The following is a 26,973-nucleotide window of genomic DNA, read 5'->3' as shown; positions in this document are numbered from 1 at the left end:
GGTCCTGGACTTTTCTTCATTGGGAGATTTTTTGATTGCTGATCAATCTCCTTGGACTATTCAGATTTTCTGTTTTTTCCTTGATTCAGTCATGGTAAGCTGTATGTTTCTAATAATTATTCATTTCTTCTAGGTTGTCCAGTTTGTTGGCATATAGCTGTTCAATGTGGCATAGCTTTTGTAGCTTAGGACTTAAGCTACAAAAAAACAGTCCTAGCTTAGGACTGTTTTCCACCTTATGCTTGTTGAATATGGCCTTCTGAGTAGGCCAGAAAGATCTTAAAAGTTGTTTATTATTCAGGGAAATACAATAAGGGATGAGAATGGATTTAAGGAGGGACTCTTTTATTTTATTATGAGCTTATGTCTTTGAGTATTGTTTAGATTGTTTATGGGTTAGGTAGAAGCCTATTTGCTTGAAGGACAAAATCCCAGAAGATACACAGAATGCCCATCAGTGGCTTCTTGGCCAACTGGAGTGTAGTTGAGGTGCTGATAGGATACAGGGTGGCTGGGAAGGAAGCCGTGGCCAGAGCCTGTGAGACCAGGTGGGTTCCTGCTGCTTCACTTCTCTATCAATCACAGGCACTGCCATTTCCTTATCAGATGTAGGTGTGGAGGAATTGAGCTAGAACTAATAGGAAGGTTTTCCTGCTTTTGCGTTTCATTGAAATTAGATTGGCTCTAACCTGTTCCTTTAACACAGCTTCCTCCTTTTTTTCCTTTTTTTATTTAACCATTGAGGTCAAACGTAATTTTTCAAATTTTTACTTCTTGATTTCTCTCTCCCGTGGAATTGCACAACAGGGAAAGAACTTGAAGTATAAAGGAAGCCAGTGTAATTATTAAATAATGAATGGTTACATTTTCATAGATAAATGTCATAAAATAAAAAATTCTGGAATGCTAATTTTTAACAATGTTCATATCTAAATGTGTTTCTTCTGGGAACTGTGGGTGGGAATTGTGCATGCTAAAATTGATGCAAATAGGTTGCAATTCAGAAAAACAATGCAACATAGAAGTTAATTAGTATCACAAGAACTGGAATCTAATGTAGTCACTTATCAGTAAGTGGAGGGCTTGGTTAAAGTCGATCAGCTCTGAGATCTGCTCTGCTGCTCACAGTATACAGAGTGCAGCCTGGCTTCTGTCAGGATAGACTAAGATTTTTGTCTTCAAGTCCCTGCTCTATGGCTCTGTGATCTGGGCATAGTGCCTAACCTCTCTGAGCCCCTGGTTAGCTGTGTAACTCAGAAGACAGAGCTGCAGGTAACATTCCAAGAGAGCAGCAGAAAGAAGGAATGGATTAATGCTGAGTCCAAAGACTAGAAAAAGTTCTAGGACAGAAATGGCATTTGATCTGGTCTGCATGGAATGCAGGTTCCTAAACGCAGTGGATAAAGAGAAGGACAGACTTGTCTAGGGGAGTAGCATGGGCAAAGGCACAGTGGTCCAGCTCCCTGGGGCTTGAAATGCATGACTTCCTGTCAGGGGAGCTGAACCTGGAGTTTAGGAAATGGTCTTTGAGGACCCCGAACGCCATATGAAGTGACTTTATTCAGTAGGTGTATATGTTTCTTGGGCTGTGTAACAGATTACCACCAATTTAAAGCAACACCCATTTATTAATATGCAGTTTTGTTGGTCAGAAGTCCAGAGCAGTGTGTACAGTCTCTGTGCTATTATAAGACTGAAATCAAGGAGGCTGCTGGGGCGAGTTCTCATCTGGAGGCTCTGGGGAAAAGTCTGTTTTCAGGCTCATTCTTGTTGGCAGAATTTAGCTTCTTGTGGCTGGAGGATTGAGGTCCGCATTTCTTTGCTGGCTCTCGGGGCTGTCCCCTATCCTTACCATGTAGCCCTCTCAATTTTCAAGCCAGCAATGGCACATTAATTCCTTCTCCTTCTTTGAATCTCTCTGACTTACCTTCTGAGATGAGCCAGAGAAAATGCTCTGCTTTTAAAGAGCTCATGTGATTAGATCAGGTTCACCTGGATTACTTCCCTAATTTAAGGTCAACTGTGTCACGTAACATAATCTAATCGTGGGATTAAAATCCATCATATTCACAGTCCCAGGGACTATGCAGAACATGTAGACCAGGGGGCAGGAGATTTAAGGGACCATCTTAGAATTCTGCCTTCCACAGAATTGCAGGTATCTGAGCAAGGGAGTTATGTGTTCCAAGCAGTATTCTAGAAAGTTAACAATAGTGGAATGTAGGAGAGTGTTTTGGAAAAAATGAGAGACTGGAAGCAATTGACACAGGAGGAAGTCTTTGCAATATCAAAAGGGCTTTAGTACTGCTTATGTCCTGTTCAGTACTGATTCAGTACAGTTTAGTTCGAGAAGGGCTTCAGGGCATTGGAAATAGGGATCCAAGGATCAAAAGGACTTGACAACTTGCTACCTTCAGCTAGGAGCCAAGATAGTATTCCTTTGTGTTTTTGGAGGGAAAGATAATGGGTGGTGCTAAGGAGATGGTCTCTCTATGCCTCCCCCTCTGAGTCAGGCTAGCCTTGGTCTGTTTTATGTACTGGCACTTCACTTTTAAATTAAATTCATGATTTCCTCTTTATTGTTTAATCCAGAAGCCAGTTTGAGGACTGCTGGACCTTTCTAACACCTTCATTTTATAAATGAGAAAACAGTGGCTCAGAGAGGAGAAATAGCATCCCTGCTAGAGTTTCTTAGCTTTGCCAAGTATGTAGTTTAGTTTGAGAAGAAACAACCCATTGGTAAAGAATGAGTAGAGGGGTAGAGGGCATAAGAAAGGGCAGCTCATGAGATTATCTCATGGAGTCAAGGGAGACTGGGATTAGCTTGGTTTGGGATTCATTAGGAAAACTTCAGTTGTGTAAACGGGTCTTAGCCTGGCTGTTGAAGGAACTAATGGAGAGAAAAATCAGAATTGCCTCCATAAAGGTCTGCAGACAAAGCCAGCTCTGTGCAAAGTTGGGGGATAAAAGATGCTCCAGAGGCAGTGTGGTACAGTGGCATGAGCTTTGAGGTCTTAGGTATTTGAGCTGTGTGATGTTGTCTCCTTGAGTGTCAGTTTTTCCTACTGTAAAATGGGGCTAGTAATTTTGCACATATAAATACATAATAACACTTCTGTGGGTCAAAACCAGTTGAATATCTGAAACCTTATATGTTTCAGCCTAATCTGTTAATACCTGATAGAGTTGCTGTGAGGCCTGGCTGTGATAATGCATGTTTAGCACAGTACCCAGCATATAATCGGTACTGAATGTATAACACCTGTTTGTAATATTATTCAAGGAAAAGGAGACTTCAGACTTTGGAATTTAGGCAGAGAGGTTAACCTTTCAAGCCAAGAGGAGCCTCTCACTGAGATACAGGACAGTAGCCAGTTGGCGAGGGAGAGGATTCTGGATTTCAGGTGAAATGTGAGAATATCACCCAGAGGGTCAGGTCAGGAGGGCAGAAGGACTACTGATGTGTCAATATTTGGCTTGACCTGGGCACACAGAGTTTAGTAATTCACTGTGAATTGTAGTTCTAGAGAAGCTCATGGACTCGGGAGGAAGCTAAATGGGTTGTAGATAGGATAAAACCTAGTTCAGAGCAGAAAGCCCTCCTTGGGAGGGGCAGAGAGGGCCAGGAAGGAAGACAGGGATGGGATGTGTGTTCGTGGGCCGGGGGGCGAGGGGAGGAAGAGCAGGGCTAGATCTCATTGGATGAAGAACAGAAGCTCTGGGTGGTGGAAACTCATCTGGACAGGGCTGAGTTTTAGTGATGAGACGGGCCAGAAGTGAGGAATTTACACTTTGTTGAAGGAGGTTTTCTAGAAGGGAAATGAGAGTTCCTTAGGGAAGAGTAAAGAGCTGGGAGAGTGGCCGGAGAAAGGGGAGGAAGCGTGGGGAGGGGTGAAATTTGTGAGTGTTAAGGACGTGGGGGTGATGGGTACGCAGAGATGTGAGAGCCGTCGGCTGCGATCCACTGGCCAGGACACTGGGTCCAGCATCCAGAGTGACAGCAGGAGGAAACCAGGGTTCCCAGGTAGGGCTCCTGATTTCTCCAGAACTCTAGGTGTGGTAGGAAGGAAGACCCCTTGTGCAGAATAATCCACCTCTTAACACCTCCCCCCCACCCCCTTACGATATTTGAGAATACTAAGTCTTTCCCCTACTCCAATTCGCAAAACAGAATCAAAGCATCTCTGAGTCTGTGAATCACAAGGGCTTTACGACAGCTTCAGAGAGGTGCCTTTACCTTGTTTATGATGCATGTATAATTAGAAAGGACTGTGTTCTTTTTGTGGCGTAAGACGTTTCAGTGGACCTACATGGTCATTATTATCAGTAATAATAAATGATAAAAATTTAGAACAGGTGTCTGATAATCCTTGGTGGAGAGGTTTCATGGGATCTTGTTCCCTGACTTTGCCTTCTCTCCACCTGGGAAGGAGGCTGATGAGCCCATCAGACCCCAGCCTGCTGGGAGGAGATTCCTTGGCTCACTGAAGAAGGCATGATATGCTGAGATTACTGTCTATCATGGACGAAGGGCTGCTTTGATGCTCTCCCAGGGCTGGAGATGGAGAAGTAGCTTATGTGCAGATTCATCCTCTCACAGGGAAGTTAGTCTAGTTCCCAGGCAGGGAACCTTGGCCTTCAGAGTCACACGGTGGGTTCTGACGTAACGGGTCAAGATATTGGCTTCTTCTCTTCCAGGAGAATGTTTGATATACTGTTTTATTCACCATAGCTTTAATTCCACTGTATAAACAAGAACATGCCATTTACTTGTCATCTGCAGAACCCCGGATTTCTTAAATCTCATCAAATGTAGTGTTATTTATTCAAGTTTTCTTCCTGAATTCTGCCCTGGAGTGTTCGTAGGCAGTTTAACATTATTCACCATTTAGTAAAAGTAACAAAACAAAACAAACCCCAGCAAACATGCCTCCTCCATAAAACACACATAAAACAGGAATAACATGTGAATGAACAATATCCTAGCTTGAATTCGTTCTCTTGCGACAAATGTAGAGTTGTTTGTAATTCTGAGTAAATGAGTCTGCAAACCAAAATAGTTAGTAGGTTTAATTTTAGGTTTACAGTTTTGACATGGTAACCCTAAATTACATCTTATTTGGAAAAATCTTTTCAACTCAAACTTTTTTTTAGCCTAGTGCCACAAGATGACTCTATGTTAAAATTTCTCAGAAGACAATATAGCTCTATTAACCTAAATTAACATATAGATAATAAATAGTAATATTTATTATCAAGATAGTAAATAATACCATTATTCGCACCTTAGATTCGCTATTCTTTTTGAAAATGTTGGTAGTCCTAAACATACCACATTTTAAAAAACAAAAAAGCCTTTAAACATGGCAGAGAGGAAATAGTCAGAGGGTGTTCCAGACTGCATAGGATGCAACATCTTAGGGGAGAAAAAAGGCTAAAGCAATCAAAATTTCTACCAGGTTGGATTATCTGCATGAGTTTCATTAGCCACCCTTTACCGAAGAACTGGCACTTAAGAAATGTTTTTGTAGTTGGAGACTGAGGTGATAATTTAATGGTCTCCAGTCAGAGCTAGTAGGAGACTAAGAGAGGAAAGGTTTTAGGTTCCCTAGAGGATAGGAAGTGTTTCTTTCAAAATCACTCTCTGTGGTGTCTCCAAGGGCAACAACGTCAACAAACAGGTCCTTAATAAGTGTCTTTTGTGATGGCAGTGGTTGGGTGGATGGTAGATCAAGAACTGAAAAGTGTCTGAACTTACAAGATTACAGACTTAATAGAAATCTAGGCATCAGCTATGATCAAGACCAATGCATTTAAAATAAATACTTCTCCACTTTGAGCTCATGGGAAAAAAGGGACCGTGCTTGTCAGATGCCAAACCCCTGACCAAATCTGGGCAGTAGTAATAACCTCTTTGGCCCTTGGTAAAATCTCCAGTAAACTAAATACCAAAATCAAATATAGAAATGAAGGGATCTCTGTAGGCTAGCTGAGTGACGTGGGTAGTTACTGGTCTCTCAGGTGGCCAGGAGTCCAACTCAGAGTTCTAGAATACCTCACTCCTGCTTGCCCAGGACCTTCAAAGTCTCGGATTAATGTATGAAAAAATCTTTTTCAAAAGCCTCATTGAAGCTCTGTTGGCTTGGATAGAATGCCAGTGGGTAGAATCTGGGTTTTATCAGGTGCTACTTGAGGAAAAGCATTTATGGTAGTTCAAGAAAAGCACTGAAAGCAGAAACACGTTTTGGAGGTTGTTATTTGGAGTCAGACTCTTGAATGTATCATGGAAACAGAACAATTGTAAATATTTTAAAAAATATTATCATTTTATTTTATATCTGGCTTGAATACGGTGATCATGTTTGTCTATATTTCCTGGACAACTGGCCTGTTCCTTCGGTAGTTTTCCTTTGGGAAAATGTAACCCTTCCAAATGCTGCCTTGTCGCTCACACTTCATTATTCTTATTCCCTTGTTAGGCTCAGCAATCCTTGCCTTCTTCTTAAAAATGCCGTTAGTTCCACAGAGTAATAGAGGGATTCTCAGCAATCACAGAAGAAACTGAGTCTGTTTCAGAAAGTACAGTTTACTGGCAAAGTAGCAGGACCTAAAGGCTTACATTTTTGTGCCCCTCACTGCCATAGATATTTTATTTTCGTTTTTTTTAAGATAAATTTATTTACTTATTTATTTATTTATTTTTGGCTATGTTGGGTCTTCGTTGCTGTGCACAAGCTTTCTTTAGTTGTGGTGAGTGGAGGCTACTCTTTGTTGCGGTGCACGGGCTTCTCATTGTCGTGGCTTCTAGTTGTGGAGCACGGGCTCTAGGCACGCAGGCTTCAGTAGTTGTGGCACGTGGGCTCAGTAGTTGTGGCTTGCGGGCTCTAGAGCTCAGGCTCAGTAGTTGTAGCGCACAGGCTTAGTTGCTCCGCGGCATGTGGGATCTTCCCAGGCCAGGGCTCGAACCCGTGTCCCTTGCATTAGCAGGCAGATTCTTAACCACTGCACCACCAGGGAAGCCCGATATTTTATTTTCTTACCCTAATTTTCCCTTCACTCAGAATGACTGTCCTGTTTGTTTGATCTCAGTGGTATGCGTGTTTTGGTAAGTGTTCTAAAAATCTTTGGGGGGAATGAAGTGGAGTATAAACAAATAGATAAATAAATAGGACAGTGAAGTTCTATCTTAAATGAAATAATTAGTAATATGGCCAGTCAGAGCAGGATTTATGAGTCTCCCAAAATAATGTAAATTTAGTTTGCTTAGTTTGTATCTTTTTTTCTATCTCCCAGCATTATTAAATAATTAGATAATTGATATCTTATCTTTTGGTTGCTCATGCCCACTCCAGAAATAATTTGTAAGACAATCTAATTTAGATTCTCTCTGCTTTAAATAGGAATTAGTGTGGGTTGAGTGTAATATATGTAAAAGATGTAACCTGGGAAAAGTTATTGCCCAGAAGGTTTGGAAATTACTACTATTTTTTCTTTGGGCATCATAAGGCAATTGATCAAAGTGGTCAACTCAATACAAAGAATATGACTTTGGGGCATAGCATGCTTATGAATTCAAATATTAAATCATTTCACGTATATTCTACTTAAATTTTATTAAGTTCTGCCCAACAGCACTTTCCAAAGTTACTCATAACTTAATGTATGCTACTATGGCAATATTTTAGAAGACGGATGGGGATAGCTGTTGTAGTGTCCAGTGTAAAGCACCATGTCCTGTACATAGGCTAGAGTAGTCCTTGTGAAATAAATGACTGTTAGCTGTGGGGTTGTCTGATACAGATTTGTACTGGAAAATTATACTTATTTTCCCTTCTTTAGCAAGACTCTAAAAGCAATTTTGGCAAATACAGCACAGTCCTTAGTGTCACATGAGTATGATGGAACTGAAGTGACTGTTATATGGCCCTGACCTTGGTGTCGTGATCCGGGTGATGTGAACCCTTTGGAGGATACAGTATCTCTCTTCTGGGGTTCACTCATTTTTGTGGAAGCTTACCTCCTCCACAACTTTGTACGCACACACACACGTGCACACACACAACCTTCATTCTTACCAGTGGGTACAGATGAACCTTGGCGGAACCCACCTGAATCCTACTTCGGGCCTTTCTCATACCAGAACTTCTTTAGTTTATGCCTCGTCTTCACAGGGACTTTTTGGGGTCAGCAAAGTGACTGGATAAACTAATATATGTCTCCATGTTAGTGCAGACCTTCCCTGTGGCATAAGCCCAGCTTGCTCGTCAGTTTATATTTTTTTGCAAATGATTATTAATTTTAAAGATTTAGTTTTTTTATTTTTAATTTAAATTTATTTTAGAAAAATGCAAAAACAAACATTCTTGACCAGCAGCAATTAGCTTTTCAGGTAACTTCTGCCAGCCTATCTTTTCTAAACAAGACAAATCTGTGTTATTTCTTCATATTGACCATTATATCTGACTAAATTTGAATTCTACCAGCTTCATCTTCATTCCTAAGAGTGATGATAATACCTGTTTTTTTTTTTTTTTTTAAAGAGCTATTCTTTTTTTTTTTTTTTTAATTTATTATTTTTTTCGTTGTGTTGGGTCTTCGTTTCTGTGCGAGGGCTTTCTCTAGTTGTGGTAAGCGGGGGCCACTCTTCATCGCGGTGTGCAGGCCTCTCACTATCGTGGCCTCTCTTGTTGCGGAGCACAGGCTCCAGACGCGCAGGCTCAGTAGTTGTGGCTCACGGGCCTAGTTGCTCCGCGGCATTTGGGATCTTCCCAGACCAGGGCTCGAACCCGTGTCCCCTGCATTGGCAGGCAGATTCTCAACCACTGCACCACCAGGGAAGCCCAATACCTATTTTTTATTGCATACTCACCATGAACAAGGCACTGCGCTGGGAATTTACATGAAGTGTCTCAATTCTCACTACAGTCCCGCTTGGAAGAGATTACTATTTGCCTTTTACAAGATGATTAAAGGACATTTATCCAAGTTACAAAGCAAACAAGTGGACCAGAAGGTTGAGAATTCTTTATTAAATTTTGCTTCGATAACAAGAGTAACAGTTGCTTTTGTAGTAATATTGCAGAATTGTAGAAGTGCATGACATAGGAAGTTAGACTACGTCTCAGTACATCATTCAGAGAAAACCACCGTTAACAAAAGGTGCATCTTTATCTGACTCTTGAGAATAACCCCTGGAGTTTATCTGATAATTTTTAATGTAACAGTTTCTAATTCTTTTTCTTATGACTTTTTGATGATATACTTTTTACTTTCCTTACAATTGAATCAGGATGCGTTTTAAATTTAGAATAAGCAAAAATTCTCAGGTCAGTATAACTTTTTACACATTTGCTTTCTCTCATTTTTTTTACCCCCAAATACCCAAATCCTTCCTTATTTATTAGTTAACTTTTAACATTTATTCATAAAATAGCCTTCAACCAGTATGTGCAGGTGTTCAGTGCTGTCACCTGTTTTTCATTGGACACCATTAAATGTACACCAGAGACTGAATTTTTCAAGCTCCTTGTTTTAAGTATTTTTGTGTTCTTTTTTTGGTTACAAATATGCTAGAAAATCTATAGAAACCTATGTGAAAGTTGGTATCTTTGGAGATTAAATAAAGACTGCTTTAGCCATTACTCTTCTATTTCTTGCCTTACTAAGCACCCCATTCATGAGCTTGACATGTTATTTTTTACCCAGCTATTTATTTAAAAAATTAAAATTAATACATTTACAGAAAAATCATTAAATACTGCATATGGGTAAAAATGAAAAGCAAATGTCCTTCCTCCTCTTGTTTCTCTCTCGGCCTTACACTCCTTCCTAAATTTCTTCTGTTTCCAGATTTTCTTAATGGACATATAAACATATTTTAAGTAGTAGCTTCTTTTTAAGTTTAAATTATCCAGGATGACCACCTTCACAGTGCATGCCTCCCTCACATGTTCACTGCACTGCTGAATAAGCAGGTCTCAGCAAGACTTTCATATTCAGTAAAATAAGAATACATTTCAAATGGGAAAGACAGCCAGGACCAAGGAAATAGAAATGAAGAATCAAAATATGGAAAAGAGTACAAATTTGTAGTCTATAAAGTTCAATAATGTTGCCTGCTGGATTAACAAGTATCAAATGAGCACAAGTGTTCTGTTAGTCAGTATAAGAGGGAGGGATAGAATCGATAATACTTTTTTTTTTTTTTTTTATCTGAAAGACTTAAATGTGACCAGTTCTTAGAGGGAAACTTTGAGCCTGGATTTCTCAAGTTTCCATGGAGGATTTTTCTGTTAGGTTGCTTGTTGGAGTAGCACAGGTCAAAATGGTAGGTGGCGATGTGAGACGTATCCAGTTCCATGCTTAACGTGGGGGCCTCCTGTTCAAAATTGAAGACTTTCAGGTCAGTGATAGCAGGCATCCAATCAAGTGGCTTTGCAGGTCTGGGACGTGAAGCCAGCCCAGTGTACCTGGAGGTCCTTGACCACGTGGAGGCCTCTGAGTAGTGGAACAGGCCGGTGGAGGAGGGGGGAGGTGGTGCCGTATGCAGGGATGCGTTCCACTGAGTGTCCTCTTCGGGGTTTCCTGATCTTTGCCACATCTTAAGGAAGGGGCATTGATGGTGGGCTAGGGTGTGGTGACTTGGGGGAGGGGGAGGGGGTGAGTAATGTGGGGAAGTGTAGAGGAGGCTCTGCTAGAAACAATAGAAATGTTTGACAGCTGACGTATAGACCGAAGGTAGCATTGGAACAGTAAACAAAAGGGTGTGACATGAGGGGGACACTGTCCCTTAAATGTTGTGGGATGAGAGTGGGCGGGGGATATTTACACACCAACACCAGTGCATGGAAAACAGAGATAAGTAAGTTCATGGTTCCCGTTATGTACGTGTAAGGGGAGAGAGGGAACCACGCTTCCTCACCAGACACAGCAGAGGGGCACGAAACTCAGATTAGTGGCCTGGGATGTCAGGAAAGGCTTCCTGGATGAGGTGGCCCTGAGAGGGATCCTGAGGGACCAGCCTGGGTGGAGACCAGGATGCCCAGGTCCTGTTATCCAGGAAGCACTTCAGACTTTATGTTCAGGCTTTGGGGAACCACTGAAGGCTTCAGAAGGGTACCATGGTCAGATTTACATTTTCTATTTTTTTAAATTTTTTAAATTTTTATTTATTTATGGCTGTGTTGGGTCTTCGTTTCTGTGCGAGGGCTTTCTCTAGTTGTGGCAAGCAGGGGCCACTCTTCATCGCGGTGCGCGGGCCTCTCACTATCGCGGCCTCTCTTGTTGAGGAGCACAGGCTCCAGACACGCAGGCTCAGTAATTGTGGCTCACGGGCCCAGTTGCTCTGCGGCATGTGGGATCTTCCCAGACCAGGGCTCGAACCCGTGTCCCCTGCATTGGCAGGCAGATTCTCAACCACCGCGCCACCAGGGAAGCCCAGATTTACATTTTCTGAAGTGCTTTTTGTGTTAGCATGAAGCGGTGGTTCTCAAAGTGTGGTTCCCAAACCAGAAGCATCAGATCACTCATGAGCTTCTTAGCAGGGCAGAGTCCTAGGGCCCCATTCTGACCTATGAAATCAGATCTCTGAGGATGAACCCGAAACTGGGTTAGAACAAGCTCTCTAGGTGATTCTTAGGCACATTAAAGCTTGAGAACCACTACTGTGGAAAATAGATGACAGAAGGAACTTAGTGTTTATCATAAATCACTTATTTGATTAATGATGAACCTGCGGGCCAGGGTGAATAAGTAACTTATCAAAGATGAACTTAGTGGTGGGCAATAATTAAGACAGGAGTCTCCTGACTGCTCTTTCTCTCTGCTCTTTCAAACTTCCTAGGCAGTGAGAGGATTATCAGAGCATTTTTTAAAGGAAGATGTAATTATATGTTATATTACCTTTCCAAAACAGTGCCTACAAAAGTACAGATGGAAATAGGCAAATAATGTAAGTATGCAATGATTGATATATAACGTTTGCTTGTATATTTCACATGTGATGCATGTTATGTTTGTGTGTCTCTGAGACTGGCATGGGGAAGAAGGAAGTGACTTCTCTAAACTTTACTCTCTAAGCAGTGAATTTACTAGCTCTATGACCTTGGGTAAAACATTCAGTCTCTTTGAGCCTTAATTTCCTTATCTATGAAATGGGATTAATAATACCTACCTAACACTGTTGTTAGGATAAGGTAGCTTATGTGAAAGTGATTTGTAGGCTGTAAAGCATTATAAATGTGAGTGATATTATTTTTATCACATAGTTTAAATGTAAGTCCATTTATCTAGCAAACATTTATTAAACATATATGATGGGCAATATCATAAGAGTAGACTTTTTAGAAATGTGTTTTTGTTTGGAAGAATTATAAAACTTTTCAGGTGATTTCCTAAATTATTCACATAATTACTAAGTAGGAAACCCACTAAGACTTAATAAGGAAATTTTTGATTTGAAATTTCACAATCCTATATTTTGCATTGAATCTTACCTTAGGTTGTTAGTTCCCTTCTGACTTTTTATTCATTCTTATTTTCATAGAGCTACTTAACCAACGCATTCTACTTTAATATTTTTAATTTTGTCCTTTAAGAAATGATTGAGTTTAAAATTTAAATGAGTGTATCATTATTTACATAACCTTCCAGAACAGCAACAAAAGTGTATGAGTAATTTCTAAGTAAAATTAAGTCAATGAGTGGTTTATGTGACTCATCATACCTTAAAATGAATTGGAGTAGTTTTGCTTTCATCAATTAAATATAAGTTTGCTGGTTATTAATATGAGTCTTTTGATATGCTCATTTAAGCAGGTCATTGAAGGTCTTCATAGCTGTAGGTTAGATTCTCTCTGGGATTTTATTAACTTGGGTCTCTTTGGTGTGAGAACAGTTCATTTTTAAGGAATGCCCACCTACCTCTAGAGGTGGCACTCATTCTTTAAGAAGCAGCACTTTATTTGCATTAACTCTAAGGCAATAGTCCATTTAATACCAGCTAAATTGCAGTTATCTATAAAGCCCAGTGGTGTATTCCTTTGGTGGGGATATTCTGTTTAACTGAGAGACAATTCTTTAAATGTTTTAATCTTTTAATTATCTATTATTGATGTTGAAGATCTTTCCAACGTATATACTTCCTTTCCTTTAAGTACAATATCATTGTCACAAAAAAAGTTAATCATTTTTAATATCAATAACATGGCACCATATGGTTCAACTCACATTTCATTGTAGGGTCCAGGAGAGGCCTGACCTGGAGGGTCCCCCCTAGCCTGGGGAGGTATGAGAGGTGGAGAGACCATCAGGGCAGATGTGCAGGGTGGTTTATCTCTGTGATAAATGAACAAACCTCTGGCCCTCACCCTCATCACCTATTCCTTTTACCTTGCTTTGCTCCTGCCTCTGGACTCTGTCTTCTGGACTTGAATTACAGTTTGTTGGTTCCTTGCCTTGAGTAACTATCCTAGTATTTTTTTAGAGGTAGACAATGTAGTGGTCAAAGCTTTTCTCCATTTGCACTACTTTTTATAGTAATGTCATTTTAAATTCACTAAGATGATTTTATTTTACTTTATAAATTAACTACTGTAGACCAAATCTATATAGCCCATATATTCTGTTTCTGTACATTTCTATGTAGTTTCATACTATTGCTGTAGGAAATGAAGAGTATTTCTTTTAAGAAACCTCCCAGATCCATTAATATCTGAATTCAGGTTGTTTTTTGAATGCAATTTTTGTAATTTAATTCTAATTCCAGATTGAAAAACATTAGCTCAGGTAGTATTACTATTAAACACACACAATACATATTTTTAAAATACAATGTCATGGACATGAAGCTAAGGGCGGTATTGTATTTAAATGAAAGATTGCAGTTTTATCTCGGGTTTTCCCCAGGTTGGAGTGATTCCTAACATGGTAGAAATATATGTATGTAATTAATATTCTAAATTTTAGGAAATAATTATTAAGTATCTGGCTTTTAGTCTAAACAGAGACAAAATAATCATGTACATGCAGATGTACGATTTCAATACAATTTCAACCTGTTAACTAGGATTTCCTTTAGTTTTACTGAGTCAGAAATAAATTACATAATAAGTTCCTGGGAAATCTGCAGTGTACAAGAGATACAGCTATCTTGATACATATTAAAACTGAGTCTGAATAAATGAAATTTGAAATGGGAATTTTTTTTAGGACTCATTCAAGAACATTTACATTTGAAAGTTAAAAATATTCTTTCTGTTTTTTCTTACTAAAAATTTAAACAGAACAAAATCAAAATAATGAAGATGTTTTCTCTTGTACTTATTGTAATTACCTCTTCTGCTTGAAATTTTATTTTTTGGCCTCATATGAAGCAACAGATCACTACAGCCAATTTGTGGTTTTAACAATCAGAAGTAACTGACTAATGATGCTATTCATATTGGGGTTAGGAATTAAAGGAGACTGTGTGTGTGTGTGTGTGTGTGTTTGTGTATGCTTATATTTTAGTATTTTCTTCATCACTGAAATGCCAAAAACAATTTGTAAAGCTATTCTGAATTTTTGGTGTTCTCAAACTCAAGGTCGTTAATCTCTTTTTAAGTTCTTTTTTCAATCTTGTAAATATTTCCAGTTATTTTTTGAAAAAAACATTTTTTAAGAAAAAATAGAAACTTTTGTCTCTATACTAGAGCAGAAGAAAAATGTTTTAAATGCCCTCCACATTTACTACTTTACTTGTACAACTTGGATGCCTTTCTATATATTTAGTTTCATTCAAGTTTTCCGCTCTTCATTCTGAAAAGGAAGCAAAATACTGAATCCTTTTTCCAAAAGAAAATGTTTGTAGTGTCATGAAAAATGAGAACAGATGGCCCTGCAAAGCTTTGGGGAGAATGTCGCACTCCAATTCAAATCGTTAGGCAAAGTCAGAGACAAACACGAAGCTACCAATCATTGCAGTGATTTGTATGACTCAATACAAGGGTGCAAAACAAAGAGTTACAAGGTAGAATTTTGCCTCTTACATTAACTAAAAGACCTTTTACTAATTCACAGTCCAGATTTGACTAAGTGGATGCCCCAGGTTTTGTTAGGAAAAAGAATAATCAGGGAAAAGCAGTCCTCGTCGCTTCAAATGTATTCTATAATTTTGGGCTTCACAGTGGGCAAGATTACTCAGATGCAGTGTGACAGCATATTAGTGAGATAAACAGATCTTCCGAACCTGGAGTCCTCTGCTCTTTTCCCTCCACTTTTAACTAGATTAGCTTTGCAGTGCATGAGGGTTTGGGTTGTGTAGGGTGCATTAACTTCTCCCCACACTGTTCTGATTGAGCAGCAAAGCATCCATTACCAATACCATATCCAAAGTGACGTTTCCATACAGGCTGCCTGCTGTTTCATTCATAACCACAAAACAGACTGAAATGACTTTACTTCTTTTTACAACTTGCAAAGAGTTAATGGACTGTGCTGGCCCCCTGCCAAAACCTTTAAGGAACTTTATTAATGCGTTATAAGGCTGGGAGACCATAGTGTGGGATTCTATTGGTTATTCATCTTAATGAATAAAAATATGTATGCACAATTAAAGCCACGTTCTCTAGCAATTGCCTTCTAATAGATGTTGAGTCTTTGTCAGGACTCGTCATTACATTCGCTGATCAATTTTGATTCTTTTTTTCCTCAAACCTAAAGTTACCAGCAGTGCAATAACGTGGACTTTGTTTAAAGAAATACCAGTTTAGTATTTGAAATGTGAATAATTATTTAATGATGAGATGAACATTATTTAGAAAGTGGTAAAAGTGACTATTTAAAAAAAAACCCCTGGTGAAAAACCTAGTCGTAATCTGCCGCATTTTCTCATTATTTATAAAAAAAAAATTGGCCTAAGATCTATTGATTCTTCATAAGACAGAGATAACATGATTTTGTGCAGATCATGTGGGAAAGGGATATATGAATAGGCAGCATTAAATATTTTTTTTCCTGTCTGTTCTGACATGTCAGTTATCAGAAAACATTTTTATTTTCATACAATTTTATTGTTCTTTCACCTGTGACATTTTCTCCCCACCGCCCTAGAGATGGAGTGTTTCAAGTAGGGAATGAGGGCAGAAATCATATCATATTGAAAATAAATTTTAAAACAGACTGAATGAATCAGTAGGTCTAGACAAATTTAATGCTGTAGCTATTTGAAAAAAAGATGAATATTTTTGCATCTTTTGAAATATGTACTTTCTCCCCCAAATAGAATACTGTGCACCTTCAAAAGAATGTTGAATGGTCTTTTCCAGTTTGTGAAAATAACCCCAGGAACCTAAAACGAGGAAAACTTCCAGGGAATTTTTTGGCAAAATGATTTTCATATTATCGTCATTGGAGTGACCATAATATGGGGAAATTTTACACCATTTTATAAAAAGTAGTTGTGAAGAGTTATTTAAAAAAAAACTTTGGTAAGTAAAACTACCAAGAGGATGTGAGTATATTACACTTGCAAAGCAGCAGAATAAAAGTTTAGGCCATGTCTGTTTTTACAGATTTAAGTAATTTAGTATGAATAAGTATGAATCCTAAGTCATACTAAAGTTTCTGAGACAGAAAGTCATCTCTGGTTTTGCCTCTAGTGAAAATGAGAATAATTCAATTTTCTTGAATTAACAAATTTAGAAATAAGCATAATTTATTTCTCTATTTGACAGTTTAACCTTGATGTTAGAATGGGTGCCAATTGCAATGAGAATTCAAACAGCCATTGAATTTAACACCTAGTGGTTTATTCTCTTAAAGATGAGCCAGCACTTTGCCTTGAGTTTTAAAAATGACCTACCTTGAGGTCATTAAAATAAGATTACAAATATGAGAATAAAATGTGAAAGATGATTCAAAGTGACTTGGGTTGGGGGAGAATAGAGCTGTTTGGGGAATGGGATATAATCTTTCAATTTAGATTTTGAACACTGGGTGTAGCTGGCCATATTTTCAAGTGGAGCCATCATCCTGTGGTCCTTGACCTTGTAAGTTTGATAATTCTGTGCTCTGTGTTGTAACTAACCACCTAGTCTGAAGCAAAGAAGTATTTTGACCTGTACTCTTTCTTTGAATCTCATTCACCCAAGGAGGAGGAGGTCGTGGTGAGAGTGGAGTTGGTGGATCTCTGTCAGGTGGCAGTGGAAGCTGTCTCTCCTCTGCAGCCGTGTTGCATCAGTAGACAAACGATCAGACCCTAAACCCTGCTTAAGTACAGCTAAGACTGCAGTAACATTCATGGGAAAAATGGAACAGGGGGAGAAATCAGGCTGTCATTTGCGAGATGTGGCTTCGAGGGGGAATTACTTGATCCTGTGGTGAAGTCTCAGGACTCTGGTGGGAGATTAGGAGGTTTGTGGGGAATGAAGAGGGCAGTGGCTTTGAAAAGGGTGTCTGGTGGTCACATGTTATCAAGGCGCTGAGCTTCTCATGCTGAGCTGGCCCTTTGCCTTTCAACTGCATGCACCGACTTAGTCCTCAATTTGTGGGCTGCCACGGGCAAAAAGGGTTTTCTGGTCTCATCCTTCTCCCAGCCTGTGCACATTACCAAACCACAACATAAACTCACCACAATCAGCAGTCTCCACTCAAGGGAGGCTTCCGCTGGGAACACTGGGACGTTATGTGTCAAAAATTAGGAAAGCTGCCCAAAGAACCTTGTAACTGTAGAGGAATAACCTCTACCTGGACTTTCTTTCTTTTTGGGTCTGATGGTGCCACTTCTAATTTGAGAAAACAGCAGATTTAGGTGGGACTCCAGAGTCAGATTTGCTTGAGCTTAATTCCTGGCTGTTTTAGTTGTTTGAAGAGTAGCCCTGGGCAAGTTTTCTTATCTGAAAATGGGGATAATAATAGTACCTATCCCACAGTGTTTATTGCAAGGAGGAAATCCACTTATGGTATTGAGAACACTGCTGGATATGTAAACAAATGCCCATTGACTGTTAGCCTTACTATTATGTTATTACTCTTTACCCACAAGGTATTTGCTGATGGAGGAGAGGATATGAGAACGTTTAAGCACATGCAGCGCATGAGGCACTGGTACTTTGCGTAACTAATTGCATTGATCCTCACTAGGACCCTTTCCAGTGCAGGGATCGGCTTTATATGTATTTCAGTGTCTTGTGTCCTCAACAAGACATAAAGTGTATGATTTTCAGAAACTTATATTTTAGTTGGGGACGCAGGCTATACTTGGCAATATGTACCCAAAATGACCCACATAAGAAAAAAGAAACAAACAAAATCTGAAACTGTTTTTTAGTTTTTTGTGTAAAACATGTCTTAATCTCATATTTCTGTATATTATAGCAGAGTCTCTGCATGTAGTAGGTGATCGATCAACATTATTGAATTCCTCTGTTTTTTGAACAGTTTGTCATTTTAGAATCGGGAACTCTCAAGGAAGAAAAGTTAAGAAGTTAGCAGCATCAAACCATAAACTCACATGAAAGTAAAGGAAAAAAAAAAAAAAAGCTCAAGTTTTGAAAGTATTTGTAAGTTAACGGTGAACTAGAGATATTTTCTGAACACACCAACTTTGGTTCACCAGTCACTTAAGAGTGGCCTGGTATTATACAGCTATGTGACTTTGAGTCTCCTGATAACTAATTAATCAACGGCTAAAAATTCCTATATGTCTTTTGCGCAGAATTATCATAATGGTGAGAAAATCTTCTGCCTTAAAAAGGTCCAAGAAGTATGTATATGTAGGCACCTATATATATATATATTTCAGGTGAGTACTGGGGAAAGGACAGCATTCAAAATATACCATGAAAGAGACATTAGAGGTTCTTCTGTTATGATGGGGATTTAAAAAAATGAAGTAGAAATTATTGGTGTGGCGGCACTGAGTGTGTAGACTTATAATTAAAGCTAGAAAGCCTGGGCCTTGAGTGAATAAGCGCTATGAGTATAATGTGTGCCACGGGTCTATGTCAGCGTTACGGAATTCATCTTCCACCTCTGAATTATCTCTCGGCAGAGGCAATGTTGGATTCATCTGAAGCTTAGAATTACGGAACGGTAATCACTGCCAGTAATGATTATAGGATAGTACACCAGGCCTACTGTGTCTCTCAAACTGAGCTTAAAATTGTGGGACACCCTGAAAGAGAAAAATCCAATGACCTCATTATGCAGTGTTTGGCAGCTGTGGACACAGCATTTTAGCTGGGACTTAAGTTTAAGAGAGAAAAACAGGACAGAGACAATATATATCTTGCGAGATCTAGCTGTACTTCGGAAGCATTTTACCTTTATTTGTAATTCAAGTGTTTTGTACACTCCTACCACGAGCAAACTGGGTGGCTGGAGTTCCATGCAGCCCCTCTCTCCCCCCGACCCTCCCTCCTTTTCGTCAGCCCTTGGAACTTGCAGTCACTATGGGTTTGGTCTCAATTTGTACAATTAAGTGGGTTTTGTGCTATGTATGTTTGCCATAGAAGGGTATAAAACTTCTTCTTCCCCCGTCAAATTTGTTACTTTAATGATGTAAGAGAAGCCTAGCCCCTTAACGAAAGAGAAGGAAGCAAATGAAATATTTTTTTGGTTTTCATTTTGCATACACATGTGCTTTGCCAAAGACTCCAAATCCAGGTCAAAATCATGCGCTGCAAATGGGAAAATGTGGCCTTTGCTCATGCTTTTCTGTAGTATATTTCCCTCTAGTGAGGTCTTCTTACTTTACTTTTTTTCCCCCCACAAAATTACGCGAGTCTCTCTCATGGGCAGCAGTCGTTGTGGGCATAGGCGTCACTGAAAAATGGAGGCGAGTGGAATTCGGAAAAGACCCCTGTCACCACTTTTTAACTTGGAGCCTTGCAGTATTACTTTGTAGTTCGTTTTTCAAGCAGCTCTTTTAAAAAAAAAAAAAAAAAACAGTTGTGGTAGCAGGACTTCTTTCTGTGGGAAATGTGCGTCTCGGCTCCCTCAGAGGCCGCCGTGGGCCCGCCCGGCCGCCGCTGCCCTCTGCCCTTGGCGAGGCGGGCCGGGCCGGCGACATTTCAGGAGGCCGCTTGGCAGCCATTTTAGATCCTGCCCGCGCGCAGGGCTCCTGGCTGCCAAGAGCTGCCGCCGCTCCGTGCCAAGACGCTCTTGGCAGTGGAGATAAACTTTGTAGAGATACACAGTCCAGAAATATCTTATAATTACAAAGCACAGGGGGCAGAATGTTTTTACAATACAGCTGTGCTAATGTAAACATTTAATTTGGCAGCCTTCTCCACCCACTTTTCAATTAACCGGGTTTATGCAGATACTCTAGGTCTGTAATAAACTTTATTGCTACTTCTCTTAGAGTACAGTTTATGAAACACAGATTGGAGGGGTTTTTTTGGGGGGGGCGGGGGTTCCATCCACTTAGGAAAGCACATGGTGAAGTTGTGTTGCCATGAAGGGGAAGCGTAAGCTTTCTGTCTCAAAAACTGCCACAGGCCTGGCTTAACTGAAACAATGGCTTTAAGGGAAAAAATGTGGAGGTGTGTCCTTTGGCTTCTAAAGGCTGCGACAGGATATTAATAGAAAGAGGTAAAATCACTTATATGGCTACACAAAAAGACACTTGTGTTGGTGATCATTAAAAAAGATAAATGTCCCCTGCAATGCATGAGACTGTTTCAGAGATAAATTCCCAATAACAGTTCTTACAGATATAATTATAATAATTGTGTAATCGCCGTGATAATTATTCTTATAGAGTGAAAGAAATAATTTTCTATCTAAAGTAGCATTCAACTGTTCAGCTCGCAGAGCTAGTCAATAGATCCTTTTCAGCTAACCTAAAAAATGGTAGAGGTCATACAGTTTTAAAGCTAAATTTGGTTTTAATTGACATTGTGAAAAGGAAATTTTTTCATAAGGAATATGACATCACATTTCAGGATATCTCTTTGCACAGATTTGCTTACACATTTCTCAGATAAATTAGAGAATACTGTATAAGTGCCATACATATGAATAGTTTTTTTTTTTTTTTTTTAAAGACAGATAACGATTTTCAACTTGTATTTTCATGTCTTACCATTTAGAAACTTTGCCTTGGTTGTGGTTTTTCAAAATTAGCTTTTTATTTCGCGTAATGATGGATTTCCATACTAAAAAACCATTCTTATAGTATTTTCCTCTCAGGACTCCTTTTGAGTCCCTCGTTTAATCTGGCTCCGTCATCATTCAATCTGTGGGTGTGACCATAAAGTAATTTTCAATCTGAAGTTGTATTTGACTGTTCAGCATCCAGAGCTCGTCAACAGATCCCTTTCAGCTATCCTGAGAGACGGTGGAGGTCAGAGAATTTTAAAGCTGTGGTCTCAGTGATTTATAGTCTTGTTATTTGATGCTCCCATAGCTATTTTGCCGTATCACCTTTATGCATTCTGCTCATCACAGCTAAACGAGGCATTTAGAAGGGCTCTTACTCTCTCAGATGTTTTACTCATTAAAAACAAAAATCAAGCAAAAAAAAAGTTTGTCTCACAGCTAAATCTGTGTGTATCATGTCAATTTTATTTTCAAAATGTGATAATTGAGGGACTTCCGTGGTGGCGCAGTGGTTAAGAATCCACCTGCCAATGCAGTGCACATGGGTTCGAGCCCTGGTCTGGGAAGATCCCACATGCCGCGGCGTAACTAAGCCCATGCGCCACAACTATTGAGCCTGCGCTCTAGAGCCTGCGAGCCACAACTACTGAGCCCACGTGCCACAACTACTGAAACCCACGCACCTAGAGCCTGTGCTCCGCAGCAAGAGAAGCCACCACAGTGAGAAGCCCATGCACCGCAACAAAGAGTAGACCCCGCTCACAACTAGAGAAAGCCCGTACGCAGCAATGAAGACCCAATGCAGCCAAAAATATAAATAAATAAATAAGTAAATAAAATTTTTTTTAAATGTAATAATCGAGGATACTGCTTATTTATAAATTTTAAACAGAGCTCATTTTACCTACTAGTAAGTGATGAAATTCAGCACAATGCGGATTAAATTGTAAGCTGCATGAAGAGAAGAACAAATCATGTTTTGTTCTCTTTGTAGACTGAGCCCCAGGGATGGTACATGGAACACTGTAGGCGCTCAATCTTGTGTTTTGTTTTGTTTTGTAAACAAACAAATGGGTAAATCTGGTAAGTACAAGTCAGAATCCTAAATATTGAGTTTTAATTAATTGTATAAACTGGTAGGTCATTGTGAAGATTTTCTATAGACTGCTTTGTCTTTCTTTGGGGAATTAAAGCTCTTTGTCTCAGTTTCTTCATGGATGGTATATCCAAGATAACATCCTTTCTGCAGCTTAAGTGAACCCAGAATTATACAGGGTGAATGCAATGTAAGGAGGTCACAGTCTTATGCAGGGAAGCAGCATATAAGCAACCAACCATAATGCAGTGTTCAAGTCCTATATTGGAGACACGAGCAAGCTGTTGTGGGCCCTGGGGTGGGGTGGCCTCCTTAGGAGGGAGAAAGTAAGGTTCAGAAAAGAAAGGCAAAATTCAAGGGCTTTGAAAGATGAATTAAGAGTTTGTTTAGGGCTTCCCTGGTGGCGCAGTGGTTGAGAATCTGCCTGCCAATGCAGGGGACACGGGTTCGAGCCCTGGTCTGGGAAGATCCCACATGCCACGGAGCAACTGGGCCCGTGAGCCACAATTACTGAGCCTGCGCGTCTGGAGCCTGTGCTCCGCAACAAGAGAGGCCGCGATGGTGAGAGGCCCGCGCACCGTGATGAAGAGTGGTCCCCACTTGCCGCAACTAGAGAAAGCCCTCGCACAGAAACGAAGACTCAACACAGTCATAAATAAATAAATAAAAGAACGTGAATTTAAAAAAAAAAAAAAAAAAGAGTTTGTTTAGCTGTGAAGAAGGGATATTTCAGAAATAGAAACCATATGGGCAAAGGCACAGCGACCTGCAGTTGCACCGCGTATTCTAGGAATTTCTAGAGCGTAGTAGAGTTTACGTGTTGGGAAGTTGGGCATAGATGGAAGAAGGGGTGAAAGAAGAAGGTTGTCTGATGGCTGTAGTGAGCGATGAGGCTAGGCTGGGGCCAGATGATGAAGAGCAGGTCATGGGTTGTTCTGGGCAATAAGGAGCCATCGAAGTGTTTTAAGGTTTGAAGTGATGTGATTCCTGGTGGAAGTGCAGAGATTGGAGTCTGGCTTCATTGTGAATGATAAATCCTAATGGCCTGAGGAGGCTGAGGCTATTGTCAGAGGACACATGAAGGCTCAATGAGGGATTTTAGCAGCGTTTCAGAAGGAGATGAGCGAGTGAACGTAGGAGATAGAGTCTAGACCAACAGTTGAATGTGAGACTTTAGGCAGATGGGGTTTCCAGACGCCTGAGTTTTCAGCCTGGGCCACTGAGTGGGTATGGGTGCCCTTAATTGGTATGGATGGGGGCACTGAGAGTGTGCCCGGATTGTGCACTAGCAACACGGGGAGAGACGTTGCAGTTAAAAAGAGAGGTTAGGGCTAGAAATTGAGATTTAGAGTCCCCTGCAATTGGGTGATATTTGTAAACATGGAGCTGGTTGAGTTTGTTCCGGGGGAACAAATGAAGACAAGATGGGGGGCCACTCGGTAGGTTGTCTTAGGTGTCACCAACATGTAAGAGGTCTACAGATGAGGAGATAGCCATAGAGATTGGAAAGAAGCCCCAGAAAGACAGGCTTAGAACTAGGAAGGATTGGTTTCCCAAAGGAAAAGGGAAGGAGAATTTTTAAAAGCTGGGGATACTTAGTGTCCAAAGTCAATTAGGTGGAGTTTGGGAAGTTCAAGGTAAGTGGCAGCTTATAGAAATAGTAATTTTGGAGTTAGGACACATCTAGACTTATTGACTCTGAGAGCTTGGTATTGGGCATAAAGATTATTATTAATATTTGCTTGTTTTAAATGGTGATCAGGGAGTATTAAGTTTTGCCCTGTCTTTTACCCCTCAGCATGTAACTTCACCAAAACAGATTCGGTCAGACTGTGGTCCTGGGTTGCTTAAAGGATGAATGTTCTGCAGACCTTAAGAAATATCTGGCAGAAAGCAATGGATTATGTTTATTTGTAATCTCTTCTTCTAATTCTGAGGGAAATTTGCATCTTTTTCCATCTAACTTCACCATCGGCTACTCTATTGAAAGGAGCAGAAGCTACTTTGAAATTTTTGTGTGAGTTTTGGAGAAGGCGTGAACAATTTCATAGAAAATAAAAGGAAATTTGCCCAACCACTGAGCACACCCTTTTAATTGCTCTTACCAAGCCTTCAGACATTCCCCTGGGGGGAAATTACACTCCCAGTTCCAGGTCCCAGAATTCACCATGTTTACAGCAGCAGTGAGGGGCAATTTATTTGCACAATCCCTTCTGTACCCTTCTCCCTGTGTGACTCCCCACTTGAGCAGTAAAAGACTCCAAAAGTGGTGATATTATACTAGTACATACAGATTCTACTAGAAAATATGTTTGCGCCGACTAACATGTAAGTAAAAACAATAACCTACTGCAAACTGGGTGCAGCTCTGCGGTCTCCTGGGATATCTTAATGGGTTTTGTTAATTCCTTTTTATAAATGCCTGTTGCCTTCAAATGTACTGAGGTCCATCCTCAGTACGCAATGTCGACTTCAGAGTTTCCTCTGAATGAAAATAAATGAGCAAGTAGAACGCTTGGGAGTTAAAATTGAAAGCATGAACATACATGGCCCTTTCAAAAAGCAAAATGTACTGGACTCCAGTTCATCTTTACTTGGTTTTATCTCTCCAGCCCTCAACCATCCTAAGATGCTGCTTCACCACTTCCTCAAGGAAGCACAAACAGGAGCAAATCAAGTTTCCGAAAGTAAAGTTGGATCCTGTTTAAGTAGATTAGGGTCTGGCATACCATTTAACTTTATCAGGCATTTAAAGTGCAGGATGTACACTGTAGCCGGCTGTGACTTGCCAATTAGCTGGGCTTTCCCCACTGTTTCTGGTTTGGCAGGGATGAGGGTGGTTCACCCTGCCGCACTGCTGCCTGCCAAGGACACATGGCCAGTTCCCGGCTTCCTGTCTTCCTCTTTGTGTCCTGGCCTGGCCTTCCAGGGAGCTGCCAAGACACCGTTGCCAAAAATCTTCCTTCAGAAAGGTCAAGCAACCTCAAGTCACCTATGCCAATATTTGTGTTTTCTTTTAAATCCTTCTGTGCTCGACTTGGAGAAAAGTGTACAGCTGAACATGCAGAGAGTGGAACCTGGGGTCACTTTGGATCACTTGGATAAAGCAACAGAACCCAAAGAATCCCTTGGCCAGTCAGGGTATGATGTTTCTAGTAGAATTCTATTTAAAGCTCTGTGAAGTGTGATAGAGTTCAGAATGGTTCAATGTGGATTTGGATTTAGTTTGCTTTTTAGGATTCACTCTACGCATGTGATTTTTGGCTGTAGCTAACTGCTGGTGCATCCCATGGCAGGGAGAGAGAGATTAAAATGGAAATTGGTCTTGGCTTGAGGACTGCATTTTTGTTTGTTTGTTTTTTGTTAGGACTCTGTAGTCGCATGCTACTTTTTGCTTTCCGGTTTGTGAGAAAGCATCCTTGTAAGCAGTGTGAGAACAGTGCACAAAGGAGTTAACCTGGGGTGCCTGTTGAAAGTGCCATTTCTTGGCCCCAGCACTGCTATAGGAATCACAGCCACTGGGGGTGAGGTCCAGGAATCTGAATTTTTAACAGGCATCTCAAATGATTCTGATGCTCACTAAAACTTGTAGACTGAAGGTGTCACTGATTGTGAAATGAAGATAAGGCAAGTAGCATTATTGTCACCAAACAGCAAATGGTCCCACATGTTTCCTTCAGTGGATCTTCTGGGAGACCTAGATCTTTTTCTTTTTTTTTTTTTCAACTTCTACTCTTTTTATTTATTTTTTTATACAGCAGGTTCTTATTAGTTACCCATTTTATACATATTAGTGTATATATGTCAATCCCAATCTATTGGGAGACCTAGATCTTAATTTGAATCTTTAGATTGTATGCAAACCAACAACAACAAATGCTTTTCGGAAGATAGAAATTTAAAAAAAATACTAATAAGAAACATTAAATAAATGCCCCTTATTTGAACCCTAAATTTTAAGATTTTTTTAAATAATTAATTAATTAATTAATTAATTTTTGGCTGTGTTGGGTCTTCGTTTCTGTGCGAGGGCTTTCTCTAGTTGCAGCGAGCGGGGGCCACTCTTAATCGCGGTGCGCGGGCTCTCACTGTTGCGGCCTCTCTTGTTGCGGAGCACAGGCTCCAGACGCGCAGGCTCAGTAGTTGTGGCTCACGGGCCCATTTGCTCTGCGGCACGTGGGATCTTCCCAGACCAGGACTCGAACCCGTGTCCCCTGCATTGGCAGGCAGATTCTCAACCACTGCGCCACCAGGGAAGCCCTAAATTTTTAAGATTTTTAAAAAGGTTTTTCCCCGTGACACACAGGGCCACCACAGGTTGTATATAGAACAACTCTAGCTGTCTTCCCCGCTGCAGTCCACACTGTGATGTTCCTTGGAGTTCTGTAGTGTGATGGGCCTAGAGATACCTCTCATCAGAAGAAAGTTTCATGTCGCTAATATTTCAAAATGCAAGGCAGTTTTTTTCTTTATTTTGAAAAGATTCCGTCGGAGGACTATGGCGAACTGAGCCACCTACTAATTCTCATGGCTGTTGTCATTTACTAGGGGAAACACTGTATGTTCTGCCTGTAGATTCAAGGAAAGTACAACATAGCCCCAATATTCTCTTTTGGCTTTTCATGTAAAATTGTCCATAGCATTTCTGTCCTAAGCTCAGTTTAATTTTCTTATATCTTGTGATATGCTACCTCTGTTGGTAAGGATGGTATAGCCTTGAACCTTTTTTTGTTCTTTGTTTTATAGCATTCCTAGAGTTAGGCCCAGGTTACCTTTGTAATTTTGCCTTTTTT

General features: G+C 40.2%; 1 protein-coding gene across 12 annotated transcripts in view; it reads left to right on the top strand.

Moving 5' to 3' along the window:
- The window catches only part of NFIB (nuclear factor I B), a 236,558-nt gene that overhangs the window by 90,162 nt on the left and 119,423 nt on the right, over positions 1-26,973 (top strand). The window contains exon 1 of one of the 12 annotated variants that reach the window (XM_082467950.1): positions 25,303-25,321. The exons of the other annotated variants lie outside the window; for them this stretch is intronic. The gene's annotated coding sequence lies outside the window, so the exon portion shown is untranslated. Of the gene's footprint in view, positions 1-25,302; positions 25,322-26,973 lie in introns of those variants that run through there. 12 annotated transcript variants of the gene reach the window in all.

The sequence above is a fragment of the Balaenoptera physalus genome (genome assembly GCF_965194825.1).
Source record: "Balaenoptera physalus genome assembly, chromosome: 7".
In the NCBI taxonomy this organism is placed as follows: Eukaryota; Metazoa; Chordata; class Mammalia; order Artiodactyla; family Balaenopteridae; genus Balaenoptera; species Balaenoptera physalus.
This window is presented reverse-complemented; position numbering and strand designations above follow the sequence as displayed.